At 42.3% G+C, this 20766-nt stretch overlaps 1 protein-coding gene across 41 annotated transcripts in view; it reads right to left on the minus strand.

The window, feature by feature from the left end:
* The window catches only part of LOC148053234 (uncharacterized), a 179202-nt gene that overhangs the window by 23751 nt on the left and 134685 nt on the right, over positions 1-20766 (minus strand). For 8 of the 41 annotated variants that reach the window (XR_015708684.1, XR_015708681.1, XR_015708682.1 and 5 more), the window contains 2 exons: positions 2766-2928; positions 1994-2239 (listed from right to left, as the gene is read on the minus strand). The exons of 21 other annotated variants lie outside the window; for them this stretch is intronic. The gene's annotated coding sequence lies outside the window, so the exon portion shown is untranslated. 12 more of the 41 variants (XR_015708685.1, XR_015708679.1, XR_015708693.1 and 9 more) reach the window with 6 other exon arrangements.

Below are 20766 nucleotides of genomic sequence, written 5' to 3' on the forward strand. Positions count from 1 at the left end.
CCTGCTTTGTACAGCGTACAGAAAGAAACCGAAATATTTTAGAAAGGACATCTGCTGCAGAGTAGCAGGAGCAGATATTCCTGTCAACTCCAATGACGCTGGCTACAATCTAGTGAAAAAGGAAAACATCCTTTTAGGAAAAGCAAAACAACAAGCAAACCCAATAACATGGTTAAAACTAAGGTGAAGACAACGCTTCCTGTCGGTGCAACACGCTTACAACAGAGGGGAGGCAGTAGAGAAGCAGGGAAGCCACGCTGATACCATGCCCACAGCAAAGACTGGCCCTGAGAATACATTTGCCATGTACCACAGTCAAAATAAGTGTCATCTGCGCCGTGTGGTGCTGCCAGGGATACTGACAGTCTCAGCAAGTTCCTGGATTTGATGCATCAGGCATTGAGTTGCCATTGACCCACATGGAAAGGACAAACCTGAAAGGAGGGATTATGATTGGCACAGGCAACTTGGATTAAATCTGTATGATGGTAAAAATCAGGCTCAGATTTTTGCTTATATTTCCTCTCCCTCCCCCCCCCCCCCCCCCCCGAGCTCTTGTGATTAAAGAGTGGAGAACAATGTCAGATCTCACACAGAGTCAGCACGGCATGAGACGGGGAGTCTGCGCTAAAGCGATTTTATGGATATATGCTTTCAAATGAAATCAAAACTTCCCTAGCACTGCAGCCCTTCTGCTCCCAAGGCTTTCCCAGCTTCTGGGGGTTACTGGCAGTTGCCTAAGGACTTATTTTAAGGAATAACTGGAAAATTGAAGTAGCCTGGATCTGTCATAAACAACCAGTCACAGCCTAATGTGGGACACTGCACTGCTGGGCATCTAGGCAGTCTGGGAGCACAGAGGCTCTGCAGCAGAGGCTGGAGCAACAAGGGGGATTTTGCAGTCCTCTTATCTCCCGTGCAGTCAGCTCCTAGCCACAGAAAACACGCAACTGTGCTTAAATTGGGGACTTAATTTGGGGGGATTGCAGTTACACGAAATCTCTTTAGAGAGGGATCTTCCCTGCCACCTCCCCCAGGAAACGAGCGTTCAGAGATATTTGTCCCAGGTCAGAGCAGATTGGCTATCAGTTGCAAGGACGTTTGGGGGACTTATCAGATTATACAATACTGAAGTGTGATGATTATTCAGCAAGTGCCCTCTCCAGTCACCACAATCATCATCTGTGGCTTACCAGCCAGAAACTTTGAGTCATGAAAACAGAGGCTGTTGACTAGTGAGCCACGTGTGCTCACCTCCAGCCTGCCCAACTATGCACCACAGCAGAGCTGGAGCGCAGCACCGGTGCTCCTTAACTTTCAGTGAGGCATATCAGCCAGAGGCTGTTATATCGTGTTCATCATGCATTACCTTGATGCTTATGCGATGCAGGCTCTTTCATAAATTGTTCAGTAAGGGGTTTTGGCAATGGTTTCACGTTACAAGGCTTCTTTTTATATCCCCCGCTGCCTCTTTCAGGCCCTATCCACCCATTCCTTGCAACTATTAATAAAGTATCCCTTCCTCCAGCTGTGAGAGCAGGCTTTGCAGCCTGTTTTTAAGCTATTGTTGTGCTTTTAACAATTAAGACTTCACAGCTTACACTTCATTATTTTCTTTCCTTGAATCCAAAGTGCATTTTTAAAGGAGCTATGTCAGCTGACATCTAGTCCTAAAAATAGGCATTCAAACAGGTAAAACCTGTAGAAATGCTTCCAGGACTTTTTTTTTTTTTTTTAACTCCATGCCAATATTTGTTTTAAATGAACTTTCTTCTACAACCCAAACAGTACTGCTCTGTATTAGCAAGAAAGAATTTGAGGGAAAAGTTAACCCTAAGGCAGCTATCCTAACAGCACCCATGCTCATGCTGTCTTTTTAAAAAGCCTGTCCTCTTGGTGCCCCTGCACTGGTTAGATTCACCCACACGACAGACAGAAAGATGGAATACATAGGTTATATATGTATTATAATATATATTCTGTTGCTGTTACATCTATTCCCCATATGGTACAGTCAGCACTGATCTCACCACCATCTTAGCAGAAGACCGCATTGAAATCCTAGGTAAAGCCCTAGAGCAATTAGGAGGTTACGGAAGAGAAGCGCAGAGCCGGGGTGCTGTCACACTGCTCAGCTTTGCTTCCTTCAGCCAGGACCGCAGCAGGGTACACGTTCTGGGTTCCAGCACAGCAGTACCCAAAGCTGCTCGCCTCGATTCAGCAAACCGAAGATCAGACACTGAAATGATGAAGAGTGAACAAGGATTTTGATTGCATCCGTTTTTAATTTTCATTTGTCCGTGCCATATTGACACACCCCAAACACAACTAAGTTTTAGAAGATGCATGCTCTGCACTCCTTTAAAGGTACCATTCTGTAAAATTTCTCAGTTTTGGACCCTTAAAAAATGGAGGCATTCAAAATAAACAATCACTTTGAAAATCTTGGCCTATATCCCAGTAGGGAGAGAATCTAGTCACGTACGCAACAACCTTCAAACTACACAAAAATTAAGCATTAGAAGAGTAAAACCACAACAAGCAATATGGAAACAAAAAACTCAGTATAATGCAGCAGCTAAGATCATGTAGCTCTCACTTATCTATTTAAATCATAATTGATCACTATTTGGTTTGTTAGTCCTTGCCACGAACCAGAACCCCATTGACTTTCTGTTCCTTGAAAAGCAACCCAAAATACAGTTCCTATACCATCAAGTTTAAAATACGTGCAGTCAGAGCCAATACTCTGTGTTATGTTTTACCTGTGCTGTTTCCTCTTCCTTACTGAATGCCTGACATGAAGAAGTCCCAGATTTCTTTTATTGACTGCTGCCATTTCTGTCTTTTTTCAGTTGACTCCATCTTTCAGTGGAGTTATTACCTCTGCAGTTCTGGTGTCATTTTTGATTTAATGAGAACGTAAAGCTGTACAAAAGGTATATACTTGATTAGTATTCTTCTTCTTTTGTCTAAGCATACTCGTTCACAAAATCAAAACGCATGGCCAGAAGTAACAGGAAGCATCAGTTCTTGAACAATAAAACCACTGAAAGAAAAAGTTTTACAAGCCAGCTCTGGTCCACAGACCACAATGTAAAAGCTGTTAGATTAAGTTATTTTCCTTGTCTAGTGTGGAAAAAGGAAGAACAGAAAGAAAGAAAAAAAATAATCCTCATACATCATTATCATAATTAGAGCTGAAAAAAAGATAGGAATTTAATACTATAAAATACTTTGATATTCCACATTTTTTTCCTACACTGGGAAGAACAAATAAATATCCATTTAAAAAAAAAAAAAAAGAAGAAGAAGAATTTCCAATAAGAAAAAACTTTGGGATTATTTTGGGAAGAAATTCCAATTTTTAGTATTCATGAATTGGACAATTTTGTTTCAATTTGCTGGACTCTTTTCCTATTCCATTTCTCATGAGAGCTACAGGAGTGACAGTGTGCATCCCTCATCCTTTTCTACAGGATAATGACTGCCATAATGTACCAAGCTGCTCAAAAAGAACGAGGATTCTGCTGCTTTAGTAGCAAATACCAGTTGGCCAGTAGGCTCAGACCAGCAAAGAGACTGGGAGCAGTAGGCATGCAAACTATAAATTGACTAAAGAAATACACCACAAAGGGGAAATGAAGAATTTACTCAAAACTAAATAGTCTTAAAATGGAAGGCTCCATCTTCTTTTCTGAAAGAAAAATAAAACAGCAGAAAGTTAAAAAATTAAAAGTTTTTTTTTTTCTCATAACATGCTAATTTTTCAGAAGTTGCATTATAATGTTATCATGATGGCGGATTCCTGCCCTGTCTGGATTTGTCCCTTTGAATCCCTGGTATTTCATATTCCCTAGAAGATAATTCTGTTGCCAAAATCACCTTTGAATATGAGGCAAAAAGCAGGTTAGGGTACAAGTGGTAGAGAAGCTACAATAATATTTTCTTCAGGTCTATTCAGGAAACTCTCTGTGTTAGGGGAGAATACAAAGCTTAGGCTTCTGAAGCGTAGATATCACAATGCCATTGTAATACAGGGAAGCAGGTCAGTTTGCTAGTTAAAATATACAGAATTAGCCAACACGCCTCCTAACTTCTTTTCCAAGCTCTGCCACTGATACACTGTAGTCTTGCAGAAGCCATTTTGACTGTATTGGAAAGGTCTAATAGATATCTATTTTCTTCCACAAGATGCGTTAAGACATAACTCATGTCTGTGCAATACTATAGAGATCCACAGTCAGAAATGGACTGGGGAAATGGAAAGTGGAAACAAATATAACAAATGCATGTTTGATGCTGTTCTCTAACCCTCTGTTTGATTAAATAACATGCCCTTCCTCCTGTACCTGTATTGAGTGGTTCTTGCTGCACACTGTAGGAGTTCTGTCACATTGGAGTTGCTTTTCTCCAGCATGACTTAACATTATTTTATTTTTAAAGCAATTTTTTAAATAGATAAAATATCTCATGAGAAAAGCTTTCAAAATAAATATCCCTCCTGGGTTTTCTCAGGTATTTTCTTCATACAGACCAGATTGCTGCGCTCCCCAATTAATATAGGAGCTGAAGAGAAGGACAAGACACAAGACAGCTTACACTTTTGAAATGCCCACAGTTGTCTCAGACAACCTGGAGGCTTGTCTAGGCTCAGGGCCGCTTTATTTTATACTTGGGTGAAAATGCTGCTTGAAGCTGGGCAGGAAACAAATTTCATGAGCCCACACCACAGATGGCACGCTTGCCTTCACCATACAATTCACCAGGGGTTGAAATCTGGGAGACACCATTTGGAAGAGCCCACGATGTCACTTCCGAAGCACAAGCTGTGTTGTCCGCGGGCAAATAGGCAGCCAGGGTCTCTGGGTGCCAGCGTACAAAAAGGAGCCTGCATGCATGACAGCTCTTATCACTGGCAGATTCTAGGACTTGCAAAGTCAGAGCAATGAAGCCCAAAATACATATATATGCAGAACGAGCCACAAACTTTCCACCCTGATGAAAGCACAATGAGGAAAATCTTTCCGACAGATTCACAGCTGGTTTCAATCTACAGCCTAAGCATATCTAATGGGCCGCCTTTATCAGAGAAGGTCTCATAGGGTTCTGGCTGCTACTGAGGGCAGTTTGCCACTATGCAGACCCCTCAACAAAAGTCAGAGAGGACACTATGTACTCCCTACACGAACTGAGGCATGGGGTAATAGAGACCATCTGCTACAAATTCTGGCCCTACTTGCACCTTTATTAATCCATTCCAGCTCCTAAGATCTTACTGCAGTTAATGTAGCTGCCCTATTAAAGTATCGGGGAAAAATGCAAGACATACCTCTCAAGAATCTTATTTCTTCTTATATGACTCTCGGAGGTAAATTAAAGGGTTCATACTTATGCAAAGACAGAAAGGAACACCTGGTCTCAAATGCTCCTGGGTGAAACTCTGGCTTCTCTAGAGACAAGAGAAGTTTTTCTGTTAGAAGAGGTTAAGAGAAGCTACCTCGTTCAGTAAAAGCAGGACCTTTACCTTCTTTTACAGCACGCGCTACTTACTAAAAGAGAAAAAGTTCAACACCCCACATCCATTTATGAAGATTTGCACGCTAGGGACTTGTTGAGAAGTTATTGTGTGCGCGTCATGTAGTAAGTAAAAAGTGCTGCAAATATACATGACTTTATTTTTCCCCCAGTGGTTTACAGATTTGTCCTGGGACAATAGAAGTTTACAGGGAAGGGGGAGATGTCTGTGATTAAGGCGGCTTTCAGCTCTTCTTCCTACAGATACCCCGTGGATATTGCTGTATTCTCCAGCATCTAAGCTTCCACTTAAAAAACAATGAAGTTTCTAGCCCATCTGGGTTTGCGGAAGCAGAATGTAAACAGATGTACTGTTGTCTTATTTTAGAAGCTATAGCAAGCCAGACTGAAACAATAGCACTAAGAAATGTCAACTGCTCCCATTCATCTCAGTGGGGTGGGGTGTTAACTTTGAAGCCTAATTGTGACCACTTTAAAGCCAACCTTTTAACCATTTCACTACTATTGCCACACTAGAAACTCCAAAGTAATGAACTTACCCAGCCTCTGTATTTGTATGCATTACTCTCAGATCTTCCATTCTCTTGAAAAGGACACTGCATTACAATCGAGCTAGTTTGAATATTCTTTCACTTAAGAAGTTAGCTGAATTGTTTGCTACTGTCTTTCAAAATTAGGGTTAAAAGAAAGTCAAGGGTGAAAGGTTAGCTTCATTGTTGATGCTCTCAAAAGTGCAACACGTGGGATTTCATGCTCTTTGCTTTGATCAGGGTGCACGGATGGCAGTTCATTTCAATAAACTGACAAGCAGCTACATACAAAACTGAAAATAATTACTATTCAAATAACAGCACCATCAATTAGGAGTAAAAAAAAAAATCCTAATGACATGGTAACATGTACTTCCAACAATAAAAAAGGGAAAGAGAGTGAAAAAGGATCTTCATTTTCAAGAACTTGTGACTCTCATTACCTTAAACCTAAGAGGCATCGGACCTGGTTCTGACCATACAGAAAAACCGCCTTTCTGAAAATGTTTTACATCCAATTTCCAAGAAGTTGAAGCATTCTTCGTCATTAGTCACTCTTAAGTCAACACGTGAATTTTCCTCTGGGACCAACTGTTGAAGACGAGCAGCTTTATGCACACATTTCTGTAAACATGACTTCAGATGCTGTGGGCATGCATAGTTGAAAATCATTAGGGTGAGTTACCCTCGCTCACGTTTCTGAGCATCCAGAAGCCCACTGGCATGGAGCTGGATGCTGGGTTGCAGAAGCAGCGGTGCTGCAGGGCACAGCAGAGATGCACTGATCCGGTTTGGTGAGGCTGTTTGCAGCCTGCCTGCTGGCTCTCTGCTCAGCCAGCCCTCCTGCCCATCTCCACTGTAGGACTTTTCTGCAGTGTCTGTTACAGGTCACGGACGGCACAGGACTGCTGCAGAACAATTTATGCGTTATGTTAGTAACTCTTCCTAGCTCCCATTTCTACGGTTACATCTGCAGTGATGATCCAGCCACAAGCCTTTTCACTTGTCATTTTCTTCCTAACATCACACATATTAGGCTGAGAAGTCAACACTAACATGATCACAGCACTACTCTGGCCATCATTAGTACTTCTATGTTAGGTACCTTAACTAGATAATGCTGACATGCATCAAGATGCCCCCAATACAGCTACAGCCACCAGCTCAGTGGGAGTGAAACAAGAAAGGGGGTATCATCCAAGTCAGCTACATGGCAGAGCTAAGGGAATGCTATCACGCAGTGAAAGATCTTGAGCAAGCAGCTCAAGAGTAACCTCCCTAGCTCACAGAGCAGCAACTGGAAGGAGGCAAGGTGGAAGAATCTGCATAACCCACGCTACCTTTACAGCAAGATAACTTCTTGAGTGGACATTCTCCTTCCTGAATAAAACTATCTTCACTTGGGAAGGTCTTGAACTGGTATAAGAGTGCCTACGTGTGGTTAGTAATAGGGTTATTTTGGTAGAAGGGGGAAACTTCTCTGTCTACACAATGCCTAGGTGTTTGTGGAAACAAAGCCCTAATTCATGCAGTTCAGGTTCTTTCGCCTGCTGCAACAGACAATACCCTGACGTTATTAGCACATTATGAATGCACAGTCCTTCCATGTGTAACTTCCACTGTATTGTGGGCATTAGGGTGTTTGGGGTTTGCCCTAATAAAAACAGCAAATCCAAAAACCTCTATTATCAAGCATCTGTTTCCTAAATCTTGATCTTTAAACCACAACAGAATATTGATAAAATACTCATGATAGAAAATTGAAAATAAAACTCTGTTTTCACTCAAAAGCCTGCAGACACTGACTTCACATGCAAGAGGCCTGGAATAGAAAGACAGACAGACACCTTCATTTTCTATTGACTTCAATCAGCTGCAGCAGGGTGATCAGTTCTCTACAGAAGGGGCTGAATAAGATCACATATTATTTCGCAGAAGTGTTTGAGTGCTGTTGAACACGTTTTCTGCAGATGCTTAGAGGTACAGAACAAAGGCAGCTGAAAACAGACTTAGTAAGTTTACAGTTTTACTTTATCACTGTATTAAATTCCCATTCAACATCAATAAGGCACCACACACTTGTTATAGAAAGAATAAACAGCCTCATAAAAACTAGACTCGCCACTCTTTGCTTTGCCTCGCATCCTTCTTCTTTTCAACTGCTAACAAGTAAAACAACCCCCCCCCACAGCTGGATGTGCAGAAGCCTGTGCCGGCGGTGTCCCGGTACAGAGCAACACTGCGAGCTGGAATGCTGACGCTGGCAGGGCTGCCACTGCGTTTACTTAACACTCATTTCTCTCAGTCTGCTTCAGACCAGAAATGCAGGCAATGAAAACCTATTCAACCTTTGAGAACCTCGGCCGTAGCTGTTAGCAGAGCGGGGTCTTTGCAGGTACATGAAAGAGGCATTCAGAAGACGCTCCCATTCAAGGGAGGTAGAAAGAGAGCCCCCAGCTGTCTCTGGTTACCTTTTATTGGCATGAAAAGGGGGAGGCAGGAGGGGCAAGGTTTCAGGACAAATGAAAAACAAGCTTTCTAAGATTCACTGTTAAACCTCGAAACAAAAGCTCGGCGAATTTAAGCTAAAGGAGCTTAGTTCCATTTCTTTCAGTTTAGCAATTTATTATAGTGAAGAGAATAAAAAAGCTGTTTCGAGTAGTCGATTAAACATTACGCTGAAACAGAAGTAGAGTGGAAAAAAATATACATTATGAATTCAGCAAGTTTCTCGGGCAAATAAATAAAAATTAGCAAACACATGAGAAAGTGTACCATATTAGTAGGTATCCAAGGATCTTTGGGTGAAAACATTTACATCATGATGATAGCTGGACAAAAACAGCTGCCACAGAAGTATTAAGTAGAGGGTATAATCTGTAAACACTCGACACTCAAATTAAACCAAGGTCTGTTGAAATGGAGGAGAAATGCCTTGTTTCAGCAGGCAGGTGCAATGGCTGCGGACAGCCCGGTGCTGCCTTCCCAAGGAAACCAGCCCAGGGCCAGGCGAGGGCACAAGAGTGGCACCAGCAGGAGTGTCACTCCTTGGAAAGCCACCGGCAGCTGGGGGAGGAGGCGCACTGGCCAGCAGACACCCCTGCCCCTCTCAGCCCATGGGGGCAGGCAGCCCGCAAAACCCTGCACTGTCCCAACCTTGCGAACAAAACTCAATTTTGGAAGCCTTACATGGCAGACTCTCCCCCAGGCCTGGTAGATGTCCAGATTAATTCTGGGTTCCCTCCACACGGCACCTTAGGAGAGAAGGCAGATGGGCCAAAGCTTCCCCACAAGTATTAGAAAACCCACTGCCTCCCATGCAACCATGAGCAGTTCGTCTACCGCCCAGCCATGCTGGATGGTGGGGCATAGTGCAGGGACCCCAGGAGGGCTCCAGGCACCCGTCCTGCAGCCCATAGCACAGCACGGCACCGCACAGCAAGCATGGCATGGTGCCGCACCAGGGTCAGCACGCACACTCGCTCATGTGGCGTGAGGAGTTAAGTCTCAGCACAGCATCAAGTCTCAGTTCTTCCTATTAAGTGAGGACAGTACTGTGTTCCTGATTCACAGGATCTTTGAAAGAAATATGAGGTCCTCAGACGCTGTGGAAGAGGGAACCCCACAAGTATAAATCAGGAATGCCGGCTAAGTACGTTCAACAGTGAATTTAACAGATTATGTCAGTCAGGAAAACATAATTCATAACCATAATGCCTGATATTTACATACTTCTCTATACAAACCTGTTATTTTTCTGTAGAGGTGTACAAATATTACCTAATCAGTCACCTGAGAGCACATGGCCAAAGCTTTGGCTTCTTGATGAACTGCAGAAGTCTTAAATTGTGACTGCACACTCCAACGTTTGTTGCATTGAATCTAGGCAACGCAAGTTTAGCTGCACTTGTGTAAATACCTTGAGATAACTCAGAGTCCTTTATAAATTTAGGTGGTCTTCATGCCACCTAAATTGAGGTGGGTTTGTGAAACCTGAAAAATTATACAGACTAAGTTATTAGCAACTTTAATAATTTTTCAAACACCAGTATTTTGCATCTAGGTCATAAGTTTTTGCTACAGTTTTAATTTCATGTTAGCACGTCTCTTAGAGCTAAGCTAGCCAGAGGGCAAACTATGTGGTTGAAGCAATGATCTGGATCATAGCATGCTAGCTGTCACCTTGATACATGATGAGATATAGAAAAACAGGAAGGATTTATTTGGAAATTCATTTGGCTGTACTGTAGGATTTGCTGTAAGGGAAAATATCCAGGAATTTATGTAATTCCTTAAATCTTTGAAGAGATGAAATGAATAATTTAGAAACAGTTAAGAAGAAAAATATTTTACTCATTACAGTAACTTCTTTTTTTTTCCAGATCATTCTTTTAGTCTCTTAACATATCTTCAAGCAAACATAGCCTGACAAATATTTTAATCAGACTACTTCTGATCTGTAATCTCTCTGAGATAGATCATATCTTAATAAATCATTTCACAGTCTAGAAGAGCCATTAGGAGCAAACTACAGCACTTGCAGACAGGGCATACAGTAGCCACTTGGCATTACTGTAGGTGATACAAGAGGATAGAAACAATGGTCAAAATTCAGTGATTCCTGAATATTTAAAAATTGGTGGATAAGGCCTTGATTCCTGTGATTTATCAAGCAATGCTACTGAAGCTGACCTTAAAAGCTAACGTTAAATGTAATGAGAGAATATGACAAGGTGCATTCCTATAGAAACCTTACTCAACAGAACAGAAGTCATCCCACTGACATGAATAGGATTTGGTCAAATCCTGGTGTTCAGTGGCGTAACATGCAATCAAGGAGCAAGAAAAGGTCAGAAGTACAGGATTTTAATCTCTCAGGCTCAAAGGCTGGATTTATTCTTTTGTCTCGGATCTTCTTGCAAGACACGCGATATATTTTGGACACTACGTTAGAGGTAAATGAATCAGTATTAGTCTTATTTTCCTAAAAACAGCACTTACTGGCACCATCCTTTCATCTCTTCTCAGATTTTACGTTGGTGGCAAATCGTGCACTCTTTCTTGTGTTTTTGGTGGCATTCACTGTTCTACGTAACATTCTGCTTTACTGGTATCCCAATACATATGTCCCAATCAATAACCAGCCCGTTTTTCATCCAGATCGTCCTTGCCCACCTGACTCCTCGCTTGCAGAGTTTTTAGCACTGATTTGGGCAAGCTACACTTCCCTTTCTATTTTAACTATTACAGGCAAATGTATGATAGCCCCTTGTAGAGAAGGGACACTGTGCCTGCACTTGAGCTCCCACCTCCATAAACAACATTGGCAGAGTGTTTAAGAGAGCCTTCTGGTTCACATTTCTGTTACTGGGCCAAGTTCAGTTCTGTCATGTGCTACTCAACTCCTCCTGTTTTCTCCTTGATCCCATGCCCTTTCCTTCTCCTCCTCATCCCCTGTGAGCAGAAAAAGGAGCTGGTCTCACTGGGGCCAGCGAGAGCCTGTCCAGAAGCTCGCTATGAATCTGGTCCCTCACTACCACAATAGCCCTACCATTAACTTGGAAGTCCTAACCATTTCTGGGGGAAGTCTACTGCTCATGTAACACATTGGCTCAGCAGACAAGTAGCAGTCTTTAAGGGGATTTAGCTTTATTCAAAATAAAACTTTGTTTGCCCATTTAAACATATGAACAGCTGCACCCCTGTTTTAGCATCCCCACTAGCCAGGGCAGGAGAACAAACAGAAAGCTTTCCAAGAGTAGCCTTCAATGAAGAAAACAAAAGTGACTTAAGAGGCTCAAAGCCACACAGACAGACTCTTCCCTTCCAAGAACTGGAATAATGAAAAAGAACAGTCCTTGCAGCAGTATTATTTGCTAGTGAACGCATCCAAGCGCTGTGTGATTCCTGACACGTAGTAGTAAATGCAAGAAAAGACAGTGTCTTACTTGCAGGAAAAACTAACTGAAGACTGTAGTACTAAATATGATTAGAAAACACTAAAGAATTTGAAAGCTTTCCTTCGGATATCATCACCATTCATTGCTGATTGAACAGGGAACTTGCATGAGGGGCTTGCTAGGAAGGTTTTATAATCCAATTCCCAAGGAATTGCAATAAAAGGCCAAGAAAAAGGTTTGAAATACTGAAATAAACCAAGTTATCATCAGTAACATTGCATGGACGTTGAGCAATAGTATTTACACACCATGTGATAGTGTGTATTTAGGGGTGTTTTGGTAAACATTTTACTGACTCACTTCTCAAGGGCATTTCTGTTAGAAGGAGCTCTTGAAAAGGAGACAGCAGACATATTTTAGAAAAGCATGCAAAGGTAGTTACAACGGAGGCACAGAAACAGAGATTAATGAACAAGATTAATGAAACTTCAGATATCATCAGTTGTTTATCCGAATGTCTGCAGTTTCCTTTGGTTTAGAAATTAGGCTTACAAGAACACGTAGTATCTGTCAAGCTAGACCATAACCACCAAACGCTCTCACTGTACCTTGACTCGTCCTCCTCTTCTCCTGGATTTGAATGCTAGGCTGTACGCAAATAGAAAACTATTACTACATTTTTACAAATCTTGGGAAAAAGTGTCTCCCAGTTTGGGGAAATCCTTTTCTTATCTGGACACATTTACACAGCATCACTAAAATCCAGTATGAATACACCACTAGTACTTTATGCTGCTGCCACTGTCTCACAGAACAGACTGAAACTAACTGTGTACACAACCTTAACTCCTATGAAGTAAACACAGGTTACACAAAAAAATTCCTTTCCCACCGCTGAGACAGAATGCCCTACCAATCGGACAGTGCGTAAAACCAGAACAAAACACTTTGGAAGAGGAAGCAACGGTGACAGCATAACTATTTGATGCTGCAGGGGGAAGAAGGCATAATTTAACTTGTTCACAGCATCTGGGTGGAACACCTTATTCTTATCGCTTATTCCATGTAACAGATCTCAGTCAACTGATCTTTATTTGGATAAGTAAATTTGATGACTTCCGGGTCATTAAAGCATTTCCCCCTTCTATCTACCATTGCGCAAGACTGAGGACTGCGAAGTTTTATGAAGTTCTTGGAAAGGGGCTTTCCTCACAAGTTCTAAAAGCAGCCAAAGGATTTCATTTTCAAAGAAGGTTCAATGAACTTTCATGAGAGACTTTGTCTGCTTTCGAGGGTTGTGGCTTTTTTTTTCTGCAAGGTGACACTAGTAGGATCAGTTTCTGGAAAAACATCTGAAAATGCTGTGAATACATAATATAAAGTAGGTAACATGGAGGAACTCAGGAGATTCAGCTGCACACAGGATTCTGCACCTCTTTACAGACTTTGCTAGGTTACAACTAGCAACTAGAGGTGGAGGTCTGCATGGTTTCTATTTATGGTTGTCCAAAACCACACTGGAAGATAAAAAGACACAGCTGTAAGGTACAGTGGGACTGGGTTTCAGAAAAATAACTCCACTTTCATATCTCAGTTGGGTCATGCTTACACAACAGGAACAAATGGTTTGTAATTGAATCAGCTGCACTGGACTTGTATAAACAAGACATGCTGAAGTTTAAGTTTTGTCCTACAATTTCCAGTATTCATCTGCAGCTTTTTCTAAGAATTTCCTATTCCTGGCAATTACAACTCTTTCATGAGGCCTCTGATGAACTGTGAGGACGTAACAGGAGATTAGGTGATTGAAATTAATTCCTATGTCCATTTTGGCACTTAAGTACCTTGGTTTCAAACCAAAATGTGCTAAAGGTAAGGTACTCTAAACACTAATTAAACTATTTGTAAATTGTTCTAGGATGTTTTAATGTGTTTATATGCCTTGTTCACAAATGTTTCCAGGATTTCAAGTAGTTTAATTTAATATCCCCAGTAAAGACTAAGCCTAAAGGTAATACATGTTGATATGATCAAAGTCTCTCTCTTCCTGAATGAATATACAACTCAGTGCAATATAACTAATACAATGAAGTAAGTTCAGTAAAGTCATATAGGCCAACAAATCACAAACCCTGGAGAAGGTCTACAGGCAAAAGACCGAGCCATTCCTCTTAATATCATCCCACACTTCTGACTAGAATTTCCAAAACTAAAAAAAAAAAATTTAAAAAAAATCCACCTTTTGCCCAAAACAAAACAAAAAGTAGTCAAAAATCATTATAAGAGGATGACATGAATGCAGTCATCCATCTATCATTAACACACCTACCAGACTTCCTAAGCAAAATCTCATTTCACATGAAGTCTCTCCTTTTTTCTTGTCCACAGTAGCATTATTAACCTAAGTATTATGGATTGATTTTCTAGGGGAAAAACACACACACTAGAAAGTAAATGTCAAAGAAAAGTATTTCAATATTTAAACTAAGAAGTCTTACTATCTATATTAATAAAGTCTTGCCTATAATCTCTCAGGTATCCCTAGAAAAAATATGCATATTTAAACTCCTGGGGGCAAGGAAGGGGTGGCAGGTGGACAACTGTTGGAAACAGAAACACAGACTTTGCCCTAAAGGTAAGAGGAGGAAGAGTGAGGATGTATCCCAGAGGCTCTTCCATTTCCTGCCGCCACTATAGGAAAGGACAGGAATTAAGACCGTTCCTGTCTGCTGCTGGTGTACTTTATACATTCGTTGGTGTTTCACTGCTTCAGCCTGGGCCTTAGTGAGAGCTTTCTCACCCAGGAGTCTGTAACAGTTATTACCAGCAACACCACAGAGATAAAGCAGCAGCAGCAGCAATGCAGTTCTTTCAGCAGTACAGGAGAGAAGCTATGGAAGAATGAGGTGCCAGAAAATCTCAAGCCACCTGTCCATCCACAGCAAAAAACATGGTGGGGTGTGTGTGTAAGCGGCCATTTTTTCCCCTGACAGAATACACAGAACGTTTTCTAAATTGAAACATTTCTGACATCATCGTAGTTGATACTGCTGTGTTGAAAGAACGAGGCCGTGAAATCTGTCTGTGGCCATTTCTGAGAACTGTGGTCAGCTGTCCTGCAAATAGCCCGTGTCTATGTTAGCAACCTCTCTTAACCTGTAGAAGTGGGTGGCTGCCTGCAGCCTGCCTATTGGGCTGGTCTCTGGGATGGCCTACCTCCAGGGAACGCTCTAACGGGTCACAGGCAGAGATGACCACCTCCCAGCTCCCGGCACATGGGAATGTTCTCAGGCACAGCTTAACTAATTAACGGTACTTATACAACGCTAATGTCTTTTTAAACTACCATACAATACCTTCCTCTTTCACAAGTGACCAGCAATCCTCTGTTATTAAGAAGTGATGTTTGCAAGGAAAACAATAGGTGTCCTCTCTGTTGAGCCCAGGGATAAGTTGCAGTTTTTGGGGGGATACCTGAGAAGCAGTTACAACTCCACATCATCACAACGGACAGACACCCTAGAATGGACTCCCTATATAGCATCTTATAATTTTGTGTCATAGGGCTTCGTGGTAACAATCCTTAAACGTTTTCAAGCTCTAACACACGCACGTGCATTACAAACGGTCTCTCACCAGCTAAATTGCATTCATTGTTACTCCTTAACCTGAAACCTCAGGTTTAAATAACTGCCAGCTGATGTTATCAATGTTTGGCTTATGAGTCATCCAGCCAGCATGATGGGCCGAGGAAGAAAACAGAACCTTTACAAACTTGTCCTAATTTTTCTGCTGCCATGGGGAGCAGGAGAAACAGGGAGAGGGCACGGGAAGGATTTGCAGCCTGAACCAAAATATACGTCCCAGGCCAGGATTATACCTGTTAGGTACATGTAAATTCATAAATCAGGTCATGAAGAGAACGGCAGGAAAACAGCTCTGGGACATTAGACCTAATGTTTCAGTATAGTCTCAGGTTTCAGCAAGAAACTTTCTGCTAACTTGCTTCCTATTTAAATTTGCTCCTTCACATAAACCCCAGATTTCTTTAAGTATTTATTTTTTCCTCAGCGAGGCTCCAGAAATTTGAAAAGAGCGAAGGGAGAAAGAAATCACTGCTCTGGATTTGGCTTTACACAAAGGAAGGTAATTTAAAGAGGAACTGTCCCCCCTCCCACACACATGCTAAGAGCAGCTTTGCTAAAATCAACAGAGCAAGCCACTGACGGAAAAGCACAGAATCAAGTTGTTCTCATGAGTCTTTTTCTTCTCAGCAGAATTCTGCACTGTCCTGGAGCCCAGCAGTCTCAGCCTTGCCGGGTGCTGAGCACCTTGGCTGGCCACTGGCTCCAACAAAAGCAGCAGAGACCTAGCAGCAGAGAGCAAGATGCAGTTGCCAGCCTCACTCAGATTGCACAGATATGCAATATGCCCAGACTGGAATCATCTGGGATATGTTAGGCTGAGAAATCTCTCGTCTCTGCTAGCATACCTGCTTTTTATTCAGAGCGAATGTCGCTGCAATGGGAGTTCTACGTTAGTCTGCACTGATAAAATTGTCAGAATCTGGGTTGGTCACTGTTATGTCAATACTAAAATTAAATATTTCTATGAAAATTAGCCTTGACTTTTGTTGCACAAAGTAAATCAAAAACCATTTGTTTTGTTTAAACTGGTGGATTACAGATATCTGAATAGAACATAAGGGGGGGAGTGGAAAATTTTGCATTATGGCACTAGGTGATTCATTATGTTTTATCTGTGCTGCAAAATAATTTTCAAGGGTATCACATTCTCTGTAAATTAATATAGCTTCTAAACCAGATCACAACTTCAACAGTAACAGACCAAAACCAGCATGCAAACACTGACTTGATGTCTTGTGTTCAGATCCTTCTAGCAATTGTTCAAGTACAAACATATTTAAATCACAAGTGTTTTTCTTATCTGCATCCTTTATTCAAAGGTGTGGACCCTTACACTTTTGTGATGCCTGGTTAATGTTCAGGGCTTCAGCCTGAGAACAGCAAGGTAACAGCTTCTTTCATATATTTTCCAGTACTTCCTTGCTTCAACCAAATCAAGAACATAGGCAGCACTGCATTACTCAGACTTTTGCCATGGACAAAAAACAGCCCCAGAAAGTTGCCTGGCCTCCCTGTGCGGTCAGCTGGAGTAGGCAGGCCCTTCCCAGGGGCACTTATTTCCACCACCCCCACCCCAAATTAACACAGGTGGGATGAATTGCCCTCTGGACATGCTTATTTAGCCTCACTGACTATAAACAGGGCTTAGGTGACTAGATGCATTGCTCGAGATAAATCTGTTACTGGAACCTAAGCCTCAAGAAGAAGAAGAAAAAAAAAAAAAAGTCAAGTTCAGTAAGAATGTGTGTGCCTTTTCCTTTAAAAGCAGTAGCCCTACCCTACTGATGTCTCAGACTAGGATCATGTGGCCACTGGGAACTCTGCAACTGCCCTGGCTTCCAGCTATTTCTGGTGCAGGTCTTGGTGTTGATGTTTGACCTTTTGGAGACCTCTGTGTAAGGTAACACTGAGCACTCACTCTCTCCCCAAAACACACAGGAGATTGAGCAAAGCAGGAAAGTGAAAGCAACAGCAGCATTCCATCAGGCAGGGAAAGAGTTAACGAGATGAGGATCAGGAAAGCTGACTTTCTTTAGGAACTCCTACGGTTTCAGTCACTTATTAAAAAAGGATTTATATTTCTGAAGTAGGGATCTGTACTTCCTCCCTCTTCTGAAGCTATACATTTCTCTGCCAAACTGTGATGAAAAGGGCCCTCCCAGCCCATGCTTGAAGTCATCCTGTTATTCTTTTTCACCTTGCACACATGTTGAGGCTTCTCTGTGGCAGTCTTGCTGAGACACACATCTCTCATTGTCTCTTGTTCCTCTTTGCTCATGAGGCCTTTTTTTAATCCCAGATTTCTTTTGTACATAGTTCAAGCAAGAATGTTTCTGGGATTTCAATGAAGGGGGATCCATAGGTGGAGACAATGCTTTTTTCTAACTGCACAGGATCATCTGTTAAAACCAGAAGTCATTTCTGTGAAAAGGGTAAAGAGCTCTAACTAGAAGGTCTTGCTTACCTCTTGTTTGAAAGCTCACCTGCTGTGCCTAACTACAATTGATCAAAGCAGTAAGGTAGGGAAGATGGGCCCCTTTTGCACCACAGTAGGGTTTGGTAGGTTGCTGCTTTTGGCATGTGGATGTGGAAGCAGCCACAGGGTGATGTGGCTGCAAGAGACTCCTCTCCTGCCTGCGTCACTAGAGAAATGCTGCAAAGGCACAGCATTGCTCACAATACTTCTCCCTGTTGGAAGTAAGAGAAGCAGAGACTACCTCTGCTCTCTATTTTGGGTAACATTCATCCTTGAGGCTGAACTTGAGGACATAGTTAGGGACTGTCTATATTTTTTACCTGCTGGTATGCATTCTGGGCCGATCTGTGCATGTCAAGGCACTAAAGGGCATACATTGCTGCAGAGGGACTCCAGCAGCCACCTCTCCTTGCCTGACCAGGTCACTTCCATGTATCCAGTCTTTCCTCCCAGTAAAGAAAGGGTCTTTCATAAATGGGCATCACCATCATTTGCCAGAGAGGTAGAACTCACAGGCAATCTGAACTCCGTGCAGCAAAGACATGATGAGCACTGCAGGCTTCAGACCACTCCCAAGATCAGTTCAGATATGATGCAGGTGTAGCCACAGGCTTTCCTTGTGGGAAGGAGAGAAAATTGGATAGCTGTGTTATGTATCTTTGGGGCTGTTAGAGCGATGAGAATAAAGTGAAGCAAGATTAAGAGGTGTATTAGGCCGTCTCTGACAGATCTTTTCCACTTGCCAAGAAGAGTTTCCCACTGAGCTCCTGGGAGGTGCTGAGCCCCTGAGGACTCCATGCAGAGGCTGGAATTTGCAACCACAAATGGCACTGTTTTTCTGTGCAAGGCTGAGCTATCAGGGAAGGTATCAGTGCAGCCTGTTGCTACTGATACTGTAAGCAGAACACAGGAACAGTGGATCTTTTGTTTATCAGCTCTCTACAATGTACAGCCCCTTTGTGAATAATAAGCCACCTTTCTGCAGCTCTTGTATAGTGCAATGCAACATTTTCAAGTCAGCTGAGCTAAACTGAATCTGCAATCACCTGATATCAGTGAGTTAAAACAGTTCTGATAAGAAAAATGTCAGTACAAGAAAATTCTGAGGAGCATGGTGCAAAAATAAGTTAAACCAGGGAGGACGTGTTTTTTCTAATAAATGCAAGTTACTTTCGGTTGGTCTTTGCATCTCAGATTTACTACTCGTACTACGGGAATCGTTGTATTGCCTCATCACAGGGCTCATGTGAAGCTGTGCTTACTCATGCTTGCAAAGCACTTTAAGATCAGAGAGAGCAGGGTCTGTAAAACCATAAAGAATACATCGTTACCATTATTAGTTGACCACAGCAATGGGGAAATATGCTTTAAAAATGCTTCAGTTCATTAGTTCATGACTATCTTTTAGTAGCTGTAAGTTTAGCCGAGAACCTAAAAAGCAAAAACTAGCATGCTGCAAGGTAGCAGGTTCAGACTTCATACACCTCAATATAGGCCTATTTCTTTGCCTCACCATAGCTGGCACTTACTTTTAATCCTGTCTTTAATCCAAAGGTAACAAGTAAATGCAAAGGTAAAGTAAATGCAAATGAATCTGGGACTCACCCTAAAACATCTGTCTCCCAAAATGTTACCCTCTGGCCCACATCCCGAGTTGCTATTCTTCTCCCTGCATAAGCTTTTGGGGTCTCATTAACGCACCGGGCAAGTCTACACAGCAAAAGGCTGTTAGAGATCCTGAGGTAGCTTTGAGGAAACTGGCTTGTCTACACGGTACATTGCAATGCCGTGCATGGATGCTAGCTAAATCCCAGAGGCAATATAGCTGTGTCTGTATAGCAAAGCACCCACGCTAATTAGCCTTGCCCCTGAGGATGCTGCAGGAATGGAGCTAATTAGGTATGCTGAGAGGCACCCCTGTTAATTAGCCCAGGGAGAACACAACAACACTAACAGAGCTTCCGATCATGGCATTAGCTCAGGGATCTCTACAGCGTACTTGGCTGTGCAGCATAGCTAAGCCCACGGGCTCTTTTGAGCATCATCCCGAGAGCCTAAAATATCTTCTTTCAATCCAGTCTCACCACCTGACCCTGCTTTTGCAAGTATTCATAGGAGCTTTTTCTTGATGGTAGGAAAATTAAGTAAATAAATAGATTCAAAAGAATGAAGAAAAAAGCCAATATAAACCTCACTACAATAATCTAGTAATATATGTGTTATTAAATTCACCTACAGGTAGTGACATGCCTGTAGGGAAGCACTGGATATTCCTAACCCATCTTGATAAAAGGCATGCTTTGGCTAGTGGTGATGTTTTGCAAGCAGTGTATCTCCAAAGGTACTGTTAACTCAAGCCAACTTAGCCATAAATACAGACTATGGTATATTAAGTTGTAATCATGCAAGATTTTCCATTACAAGTTCAGGGCTGAATGAAATCATTTAGGCACAGGCCCACACCTAGGAAAAACGGAGCTCCCGAGAGAGCAGTTTTGTCCCCTTCCTTCTCCCCTGGTTTCACCACGCAGGAGAACGGGGCTGTTCTGGCCGGTCCTTCTGCCTCCTCTCCATCAGACCCCTGGCTCAACAAGTGTCACTGTCCGTGGCTTTGCACAGCATACGTAAGACTCCCCCCACCGCTGCCACTATCTGGCCTGGCTGCCAATGCTAAG

Source organism: Nipponia nippon, unplaced genomic scaffold (assembly GCF_047370975.1).
Source record: "Nipponia nippon isolate SJK-2023a ecotype South Korea unplaced genomic scaffold, ASM4737097v1 scaffold_4, whole genome shotgun sequence".
NCBI lineage: Eukaryota > Metazoa > Chordata > Aves > Pelecaniformes > Threskiornithidae > Nipponia > Nipponia nippon.